Here is a 10,606-nt window from a genome sequence, read left to right on the forward strand (position 1 = left end):
GTCTCGATCTCCAGACCTCGTGATCCTCCTGCCTCGGCCTTCCAAAGTACTGGGACTACAGGCATAAGCCACCGTGCTGGGCCTGAGACCAACTCTTGCTCTGTCACCCAGGCTGGAGTGGATTGACACGATTTTGGCTCACTGCAACCTCTGCTCCTGGGTTCAAGCGATTCTCCTGCCTCAGCCTCCCTAGTAGCTGGGATTACAGGCGCTCACTACCACACCCAGCTAATTTTTGTATTTTTAGTAGGGATGGGGTTTTACCATGTTGGTGAGGCTGGTCTTGAACTCCTCAGCTCAGGTGATCCACCCGCCTCAGACTCCCAAAGTGCTTGGATTACAGGCATGAGCCACCATGCAGTGGCGGGGGGTGGGACGGGAACTACTTTTTCAGGCTAACTTTGAAATCCCCTTGGCTGAGAGAAGGGGTCCATTCAGATGTAAGTGTGGGGTCTTCAAATTTTATTTTTGCTTTACAGTAACAATGAAGTAATAACCATATACAAGTTTAGCAAATGATTGAGCCCTCATCCATTGTGGTTATATTTATGTCCTGGTCTGAAAACCAATCCCAGTCCCCATTTTTAAATTGTTTTCATAACTATTCCTGGATACAAGGACTCTACTGGCCGGGCCCAGTGGCTCACGCCTGTAATCCCAGCACTTTGGGAGGCTGAGGCAAGTAGATCACCTGAGGTCGGGAGCTCCAGACCAGCCTTACCAACGTGGAGAAACCCCGTTTCTACTAAAAATACAAAATTAGCTGGGCATGGTGGTGCATGCCTATAATCCCAGCTAGTCAGGAGGCTGAGGCAGGAGAATTGTGTGAACCCAGGAGGTGGAGGCTGCAGTGAGCTGATATCGTGCCACTGCACTCCAGCCTGACTGACAAAAGCAAAACTCAGTCTCAAACAAATGAAAGGGAAAAAAAAGGACTCTACCTGTCAGAGTTCAGATAGGAACAGAAATCAAAGCAACCAACACCATGAGAGCCAAACTAATGCGCTGCCACTTTACTGCCAGGCCATAACCAGAATAACTGTTCATCTTTTTACTGTCTCATGTCCCACCAAGTCAGCCTACCATTGTCAAAGACTAACTGCGACACTGTTGGCAAGGCAAATTTAGAAATGGATGTTTTAGGAGTCCAGGCCCACAACTCAACAGAGAAGACAGAAAGGCCTAAATGTGCCTGAGCACAAAGAATAAACATAGTAAAACAAAAACGAGGTGTGTTTTTAAAGCTACATTTAACAAATGTCTTCTTTCAACACAGAAACACTGTACTAACTACAAGATTAGACAACACATTTTATTAGATGACACGGTGCGATAGGCAATGAGGTCCTCTAATTGATCACAGTTTTAAAATTGAGACATGACCATTTTTGTTCCCATCCATGAAGCTCTGTGTCTGTAGGTACAATCTCAATTGGAGGAAAAATCTAACATCTACATTTGAGGTTCTTCATGAGTCTGAGGCCTTGGCCAATTGCACCTTCTATGGATATCCCCTCACTGCATTGGCTCCAAGCCTATACATCTTATTAGATTTAAACTTAGTCCTCTGTCCTCTGATTGGGGTCTTGGAACCATGAGGCTGGCTATTGGGATATCTTCATCAAAGATTTTTCAGATTTTTAAATACATTTTTTCAAAAATAGGGATCAAAGGATAGCAATTAGGTTCTAATGAGAGAATAGAGATCTGAAATATGAACCTGGGTTTCCAGTGTTGTTCCACTTATTTTTTAAAAATCAGACTATGCAGTCTCATTCCTACCTATTTCTCTGCATGGCCATTTTTACCAAGTACTTCCATAATATAATCCAACTTACAAATATTTATAATATGCAGCTGAATTCAATACTGTAAACTTAAGAATCATATCTCTTTAAGTAACCCCTTAACAGCTATCTGATTATGGTTCAAATCCAGGTATTCTAATTCATTCTGGAAGCAGATACCTCTCAGATGCACTCTAAGTATATTCAAGTCCTCCTTAGGCTCACTCTAAAGGTGACAAAGTTCTAGCTGCACTAGAAAGAAACATTTGAGTCATGCCAGATTGTCCAACTTACAAAGGTTAAAGTCAGACCTTCAAAACAACTGAGTTCACTGGGGTTCAGCATCTCGACATTTTTATGCCATATATTCACATATCCACTTCCCTATTTTGAAATACAAAGCAGCATCAAATTCACACAAATCTTTTCTTTCCCCCACTTCAAACAGAGTCTCACTCTGTGGCCCAGGCCTGAGTGCAGTGCCACAAACACGGCTCACTATAGTCTTGACCTCCTGGACTTAAACAGCCCTCTCGCCTCAGCCTCCTCAGTAGCTGGCACCAAGGTGCATGCCACCACCTTGGGTTAATATTTGTTATGTTTCATAGAGACAGTCTCCCCATGTTCCCCAGGATGGTCTCAAACACCTGAGCTCAAGAAATTCTCCACCTCAGCCTCACAACTTGCTGGGATTATAGGCTGGGCCACCATGCCCATCGAAATTCACACAAAACTATACCTCCAGCTCAGACTCTGATGCCACAGGCCTGTATTCCTTCTTATTTCCGAATGCCTCTTTTGGAAGCCCCCAGACAATTCTAAATCCAGTCTTACTCAACTTGAGGATTCCTTATCTTGGTTAATGACAACCAGAAAAAAATAGTTTAATACAATGCAGAAATTTTATGTTAGAATAAATTTTATCTTTCCTTGCTTCCTTTCTTTGTCTTCTTCCTTTTTTCCTCCCTTCTTTCTTAAGCATAACCCGAAGCCTAAATCTATCCAGGTGAGTGCATACTTCACGTCATATGACTTGTCACCTTCTACATCAGCATCCCCCCTCTTCCCAGGAGAATTGCATCTTCCCTTTCACTTTCCTCAGCAGAGGTTTCCAGGTAAGTCCATCCAGAAAGATTCTCCCGGTGTTCCCCAGATTTTAAGGAAAAGCATCTTCCTCTCACAAGGCTGCTTATTGGTCCAAATTAGCACATGACATTCATGAATTCTGTTACACTGTTAAATCAGAATTCTGCTTTCAGAATCCTAAGTTCATAATGTCCCAAATCACCACTGATTTCCTCCCACAGGAAAGACACACACACTAATCATTATTCAAGAGTTTATCAGGAGCTCTTGGAACCCGTCAGTGAATACAGCTCTAAATTACTAGAAGCAAATGGAACCAGGAAGAAGAAAGTCTGCAAAGTAACAGGAAAGAGAACGTGTGGAGGTGCATTGGAGTGGTAGTCACACAGCTCCTCAGTACCCTGCAGGGTCTAGTGTATCCTGGGTTTTAAAATCTATCAAACATTTGTGTACAATATTTTACAAAAAAAAAAAAAAAAACAGAAACAAACAAGAAAACTTTCAGCTACACAGTGAATATAAAGCAGGGGCTAGACAGGAAGGGGAAAGGGGGAATTTTCAATCCCAGAGACCAATAGCAAATGGTTCATTTTTTTGTAGGTGAACCTAGTGACCTAGTGGAGTCCCGCTTTGGCACCAAGCATAATTCTTCACTTTCTAATTCTAGGTGACTTACCCTGGGGCATTTTTGCCTTTTACTTTCTGTCTAGCCCCTCTGTGGTCTTTGCTTTTACCTACTCTACGAGACTTACTGGTTATAAGTGTTAAATTTTTCTCTGAGCCTAAAATCAAGAATCAATACCTGAAAAAGAAGCAGATTATTAAAACCAAGAGTTTCTCTGTATCTGGAAAGTATTAATATGGATTCCTGCCGCCTAATTCATTAGTTGCACAGCTTCTGGCAACATAGCAAGTGGCCAGAAGATTCACCTGTGCACATTGCCTGAGTATTGGAGGCTTTTCCCTACTTCAAGCCCTCCCACCTCCTACCACCTTGTTTTTCTGTTTTGTGTCACTTGCATTTCTTTAACAATGTTCTAACAAGATTTATCATTATAGTTATCTTGATTTGATGAGATTTTTCTTAATGAAATAGAACAAAAATATCAATCTTTCTTAATTCTTTATTATTTATTGTTTTGGATGACACACCAGGAAACAGGAAATAGAAAGGCTCTACATTCATTTGTCATATGTGCTCCACAATTCGTCCTCAAGTTTGAATCCTCGGCCTAACACACACACAAAACTGCCATTGCCAGCTTGCTCCAATTCTACCCAATCTCTAGCCATTGTCATACTACAAAGTTCCTATGACCTCCTCCCAAGGAGCACAATTCTGTACTTTACCTCTTTCTGACCTCCCTGGAATCCACCCTACCTCCAACCACACTGAAATTAGAATCTGAATTCTGGAACTACTTTGATGTCAGTCTCTGTAGGGGAGCAGCTTACAACTTCCTATGGACTCCCATCAAAACAAATTACCCCTTCTGTCTGCGGGTTGCTAATCCCAGCTTTTTTGCTAAGATGGGAAGCTGGGTTAGAAATGGGAAGAGAGGAGTGGTGGCAGGTATTTTGCTTTGCAGTGACTCCAGACTGCTCTTCTATTTGATAAAGTGGCTGTAACTTTTTGGGTAGGAGCAGTGTAGTTTTTCCTTTATTCTCCCATCCACAGGACCAGGAGGCAATTGAATGGGCCTCAAATAGCAGGGAAGGTTTTGGCTAGCTGAAGATAGGGTCAGGTGGGACGGAAAAGTTGAGGCAAATGCCTTGAGACAGGGTGAGAATTGCAAGGCCAAAACGGATTTCCTTACCTGGCAGGGCATTCTCTGCCTTTGTCCTGGCATGGCCTCTGCCTAAGATACCCCAGAAAAGGACAATACTGGTTTGCACAGGAACAGCAGTGGTGAAAATGGGAAGTGAGTGTGGACGAAGATGCTCGTGGTAGGGTCTCTAGGTCTCCTTGAGGGGGCTCAACTCACAAAGTGCAGATTTTTTTTTTTTTTTTTTGAAATACGAATGTTTGTGGGAAAGGACATTTTCTTGCTGGACAGTGGCAGTCCCATATTTCTTATTAGAAAGAAAGTAAGCCTCAGTCTGATTGAAAAGTGAGGAGAGACAGGATTCAAGCACTTATAAGTTCACCTTCATTGCATTTCCCAGAAGACAGAAAATAAATCAATGATGCATTTCAAAGATCACGTAGTTAGAGACGGAGAACCACAATTTGAGCTTTTCCCCGGGCTTAGAGAGTAGGTGGATGTCTTGCTGTCCATTCCATGTCCAGCGCCGGAGATTTGCAGCCCATTTTTCTCCCTGGCTGTTTTTAAACTACTATCCACAAATATTAAGGGTATTTGACAGAGTGAAGCATCAGAATAAGGAGTGATTCCCACAGAGTTCCATCCCGCAGCGGGGGGAATGGACCGGCTGGGCAGTCCTGAGGCCAGGGTCGAGTGGCAATGTGCCTTTCATTCTTCACGGATACCTTGGACCTAGAGCTTCCAAGCTCAGAAGAGATGCGGTTGTCGACCGCTCCCCTAGAATCCCTGAGGGCTCTGAACGGGGACAAAGGCCTGGGACAGAGATGTGGTGTGGAAGGACCCAGCCAAGGCCATTGGAAGAGCAGCTTCCTGCAGTGTAAAGCTGTTCGCGCATCTCACGGCTTTTGCTTTGATGGAGCCAAATCATCCGCATTCCGGTCCTTATTCCAGCTCCTTTCCCCGCTGAGAATGGCGCTGGGTCTTCACTGAGGCCCTCGATAGTTAGGGATCATGGCTCAGCCGAGAAAAATACAGGTTTTCTTAAACCTGAAGGCACTGACTTGAGGAGGGAGAGTGGGAGTAATGCCAGCAGCAGTTTTTTATTTCGTTTTGTTTTTATTTTGTAGTCACTAGGCCGTAAGAAAAAGTTGCACCCAGCGGCCAATCGATGCGTCGCAGCGCCTCTCCTTTCCCTGAACGGAGGGTTTGTGGCTGACATCTCCACTAGTTTCTCACAGCCTGGGAGTGATCGCCGGCTGCACAGCTGATGGAGCCCAAAAGAACGCTCATTAGTCTTCGGCTCTGAAGCTGGGGTTCGCCTCCATCCCGCGCCTGCCGGGTCCTAGCGCCGTCAGATTCACACACGCGCAGGTCCAGCGCCCAGCGCCGCTCCTCCAGCCGATCACCGGTTTCTCACACGCAGTTCATTGACAGCACTGGTCCGACAGGTTTCCGCTTGCCGCGGCGCTAGTTGAGCCGAACAAAACGTTTTGCTGCTCGCTCTGTGCGTCCTATTCTCCATCCGAGGCCCTCTAGTCCGATGTCACGGTCGCAGCACCCGGCGTTCCCATTGGCTCTTTCGCCAACGGCTCGGAGTCGACGGTTTTTCTGTGACAGCATTTATCGCACGGAGTTTCTCGGTGGCCGAACCTCTCTTTTTTCTGAGTTAACGGTTTCTTGGTGACAGCGCCGTTGGTTGAGCCATAACGAATACTGTCCTTGACAACCCCACCGGCTGGCGTCACTCGCAGGCTCCTGGCACCGCCATTTCGCAGAACCGAGATCTCTTGGTCGCGGCACAGGTCGCTTGCTCAGTGCCTCCATTTTCTTGGTGGCCGCAGCGCTCAGGTCGCCGGTCTCAGAGATTCGGAGTTGCAGCTTCCCCAGTTGCGCCGAGCCTGGCGTTCCTGGGTGGCAGGGGCGCTGGGTGGGGGGAGCCCTCCTCTCCTCGGAGCAGGTGACAGGGGAGCTGCCTGTGCGCCGTCTCTTCCCAGCGCCGCCAGCGCCGCCGCAAGGGCTCCAGTTCGGCCTCCAGAACCCAGTCCTGTGGCGGCGCTGCTCGCGCCTCTGTAGCAGGACTCCGCGGTTTCGGGCGTCGTTGGCTTGGTCCTAGCAAGTTTCGATTTTGAGGTGCCTGCGATTTCTACCCGCTGTTCAAGTTGGGGAATAGCCAGAATGTGATTTCTCAGCCCAATCAAGTCCCGACTTAGGACAAACACCGATCTATCCCTGGCTGCGATTTCTAGGTCTTAGGAAGTCACTGTTTCGCCTTAGAAAGGCGGAGTTACCCTGTGACTTATTTTTCAGCAACTCCAGGTTTCCTGCTGCCTCGGACTTCTAATTGTAACAAACCTGGAGTTAGACCTGCCTCAAGTTTATCAGTCCTGGCAAGTTTTGGTTTCCTACTAGAAGCGCTGTTTTAGCTGTGCAGGAGATGTTTAACTCCTGTAGAAATTTGGGTACCAGCGAATGCGATTTTTTTTTTTTTTTTTTTTTTTTTTTTTTTCTGATTTGGCGATGACCAGTTTAGCAGTGCCTGGGAGCTCTTACACCAACTTTGATTTCGCAATATCGAGTCCACCTTAGCTATGCTTGTGTTTCTTAAACTCCCATGGAAGTCAGGAAATGCCGGCAAACGCGATTTCTGATTTACCAAGATCCGTTTGACAATACCAAGTTCCGCTGAACAAGACTTTTTTCTCTTGTGGACCAAGTCGGGATACACCAACTACTACGATTTGTCAGTCATAAACAGGTTTAACCTTGACTGGGTTTGGAGTTTGTGTGTGTTTTGTTGTTGTTGTTGTTTGTGTGTGGTGGTAAGGGGGAGCGGAAATTTGAACTTAGGTGTAACATGAACCGGTTTAGCTCTGATAGATATCCTAATTGGAGGTTTGCGTGGTTTAGCGATGTTTGTTATTTCTCTTTGTAGAGTTGGTTCTAATTTTTGCTTATTTTAAAATTCTCTTTTTGTGTCTTTTGCTTTGAGAACAATGTTACCAGTAGTTACTCAGTGTGTTCGCTTTTATTTTTACTTGCATTTTATACTTTTATCATTTTTAAATTGTATTTTTATTAAATGTTATATTGTGTTTTTGTTTTGTTTTGTTTTCTACTCATTTTGAGTGTCTCAGCTTCCTGCTCCTTGACTTTCATTCTCTCAGGAGCCAGGGAGCTGAGCTCGGTCTCAGCCTTGCTGCTGTCAGGTCCGGGGTTCTGTCTGGTGGCTCGGCTTCTAACGCGGAGCTGGCGGCTTTGCTTTTGCCGGTAGCGCCCACTCGGCGTTTTCTCAGTTGCTGCACCGCTCTTAGCGCCCAACGTGTAATGTTTCCTGTTCCTGGGGCCCGTTAAGTTCTGTGTGCTGTCACTTCCTCGGTCTTGGCACGGCTAGTATCTCGTAGGAACTTCCTGAACCAGGTTTTATGGTGCAGAACGGTGATTGCACACAGCCGCCGTGTGCGCCAGTACTGCCGTAATACCGTTAGCCGGCGCCTTTCTGTCACAACACATTACATCAGGTTAAAACACATTAAACAGATTAAACACATTAAACAGATTGAAACACATTAAAATGTCACAATACATTTAAACAGACTCGGTTTATTCCTCCTGACAGGATGTTTAGGCGTGGAAGCACCGCTCCTCTTTAAGAGCCCGCAGTTTCTCTCTAGTAGCACTATTTATCGCGCCAAAACGGGTATTTGTTTGGCAGCACCAGAGCTATCTGCTGGGTTCTGGCGCTTGCTGAGTCCCAGCGCCGCCAGTTTCTGGTTAGCGAGGTCGTTAGTAGGGCAGAGCCCTAGCGGACAGTTTCCTGGTGGCAGGAATGCTCATTTCCCGGATAAAGATGGTTCGTGGACCCTGAAGCGCTCTTTAATCTCTGCATTCTGTAGGGCTACTTCTCTGTACACTTTGCTTGGTGTCCGTTTCATTTCGGTTTATTTTCTCGCTATGTTTTTCTGTCGAAATTACAGTTTGTTTTGGTTCTATGCACTTTGTAAAATTTTATCGTTTTTCATTTGTGTACTAATTTTCATGCATTTGTTGCTATTGAATTTCATAATATCTGGCTTGCCTCCCGTGAGCTCCGGAGAGCACAAATACCCAGGATGAGGGTAGTGCTTAAGGTTTAGCTTCCTTGATCAGAACAAACGCTTGTGTCCTCCTGACCTGAGGCTTAGCAATGGAGCAACGGGTTTTCTAGGCCTGGTGAAGCAGGCTTGGGATTCGCAGATGTAGGGCTCCGCCTCCGCCTCACAATCACAAGATTGTGAGCCTTGGCCTCAGCCTTTGTATCCAGTACTGGGAGAGTACTTATTGGACAACTGTGATTTGGAACTGCTTTCCAGCCCTTGTTGGTGGCTTCGATTAAATACTTTATCAGAAAAATTAAAACTTTAAGTTCAAATGCTTTTTCAGGATGATGTGATTCAAGTAAATCTTTAACAAACAAACTGGCTTAAAGTTATTGGTAAAATAAAATTAGAAATATCTTCAGAATTGTCAACATACATTATTGTTTAGATTTGTTGGTCAGTGGTTTTATATTTATTTCCGCTAGGTAATATAAGGCGTGAAAATTTGGCATCAAGGTTATTAAGCTATAAATGCAGCCCAAAACAAAATTATCTTTGTGCGTGTAATTTTGGTAAATAAGGCATTTAATATCATTGGTTTAATGAAAACAGCTAAATCCTGGGTTACTGGCAGAAAAGAAAAGCCCATTTATTTAATCTTAAGGTTCTTACTTAGGTAAACACCTGATATTCACAGGCTATAATAATGGTCAACAGGAACATATCTGAAACTGCCCCATGTTTTGATTTGCCTACTGGCCAGATAAAGCTGATTTTTCAAGACAGGAGAATTGCAATAAAGAGTTTGATACATGTAGAGTCACCTAAATTGGTGGTCTGAACTTTATTATTACTCAAATCAGCCTCCCAGAAAATTCAGAGGCTAGAGATTTTCAAGGATAGTTTGGTGGCAGAAGGCAGCTAGAAAGTGGGTGCTGCTGCTTGGTTAGAGGGCAATCATAGGGGTGTAGAAAGCACTTGCATTTGCACTCAGTCCATTTCTTTCTTGAGGGGGTGTCACAGAGGAGTGGCTGATGCTGTTGGGGACATCTGATCATCAGAAATGCAAAAGTCTGAAAAGTCATCTCAAATGGCCAATCTTAGGTTCTAGTAATGAGGGAAGTTGCAAATCTTGTGACCTCTGGAATAATGACTGGTAATCATTTAACTATGCCTACATCTTAGCAGAATTCAGGCCCCTCTCATCCTCCTAAGCTGCGGGGGTTTTCATTAGTTTTGTAAAGATGGTTTGGTTTGGGGAAGGGATATTATCATATAAACTATAAACTAAATTTCTCCCGGAGTTAGGTTGGCTTACGCCCAGGAGTGATCAAGGGCAGTTTGGAGGTTAAAGGAAAATGGAGTTGATTAGGTCAGATCTCATTAACTGTCATAATTTTCTCACTGTTATAATTTTACAAAGGTGGTTTCATGGCTTTAAATGATGGCTAGCTTTGTGTAATATCACAGTTTTTATAAGTAATGTAGGTAAACTATTTTTAAAATTAAATTAATTAGGTAAATGTAACGGAATAAATGCTTATAAGTAACCTTATATAATTTAGAATATTCAAGTTAGGGCTGGGCGCAGTGGCTCAGGCCTATAATCTCAACATTTTGGGAGGCCAAGGTGGGTGGATCACTTGATGTCAGGATTTGGAGACCAGCCTGGCCAATGTGGTGAAACCCCATCTCCACTAAAAATACAAAAAGTAGCTGGGTGGGGTTGAGCATGCCTGCAATCCTAGCTACTCAGGAGGCTGAGGCAGGAGAATCTCTTGAACTCAGAAGGTGGATGTTGCAGTGGGCCTAGGAAGGGCCACTGCCCTCCAGCCTGGGCAAAAGACCGAGACTCTGTATCTATCTATCTATATATATATATAAATTTAAA

At 44.6% G+C, this 10,606-nt stretch overlaps 1 long non-coding RNA gene across 1 annotated transcript in view; it reads left to right on the forward strand.

Moving 5' to 3' along the window:
* The first annotated feature begins 6,548 nt into the window (after window positions 1-6,548).
* Window positions 6,549-10,606, forward strand: part of LOC126956502 (uncharacterized) — a 36,957-nt gene continuing 32,899 nt past the window's right edge. The window contains exon 1 of the long non-coding RNA XR_007726398.1: window positions 6,549-7,098. This is a non-coding gene — a long non-coding RNA (uncharacterized LOC126956502). The remainder of the gene's footprint in view (window positions 7,099-10,606) is intronic.

Source organism: Macaca thibetana, chromosome 6, assembly GCF_024542745.1.
Source record: "Macaca thibetana thibetana isolate TM-01 chromosome 6, ASM2454274v1, whole genome shotgun sequence".
NCBI lineage: Eukaryota > Metazoa > Chordata > Mammalia > Primates > Cercopithecidae > Macaca > Macaca thibetana.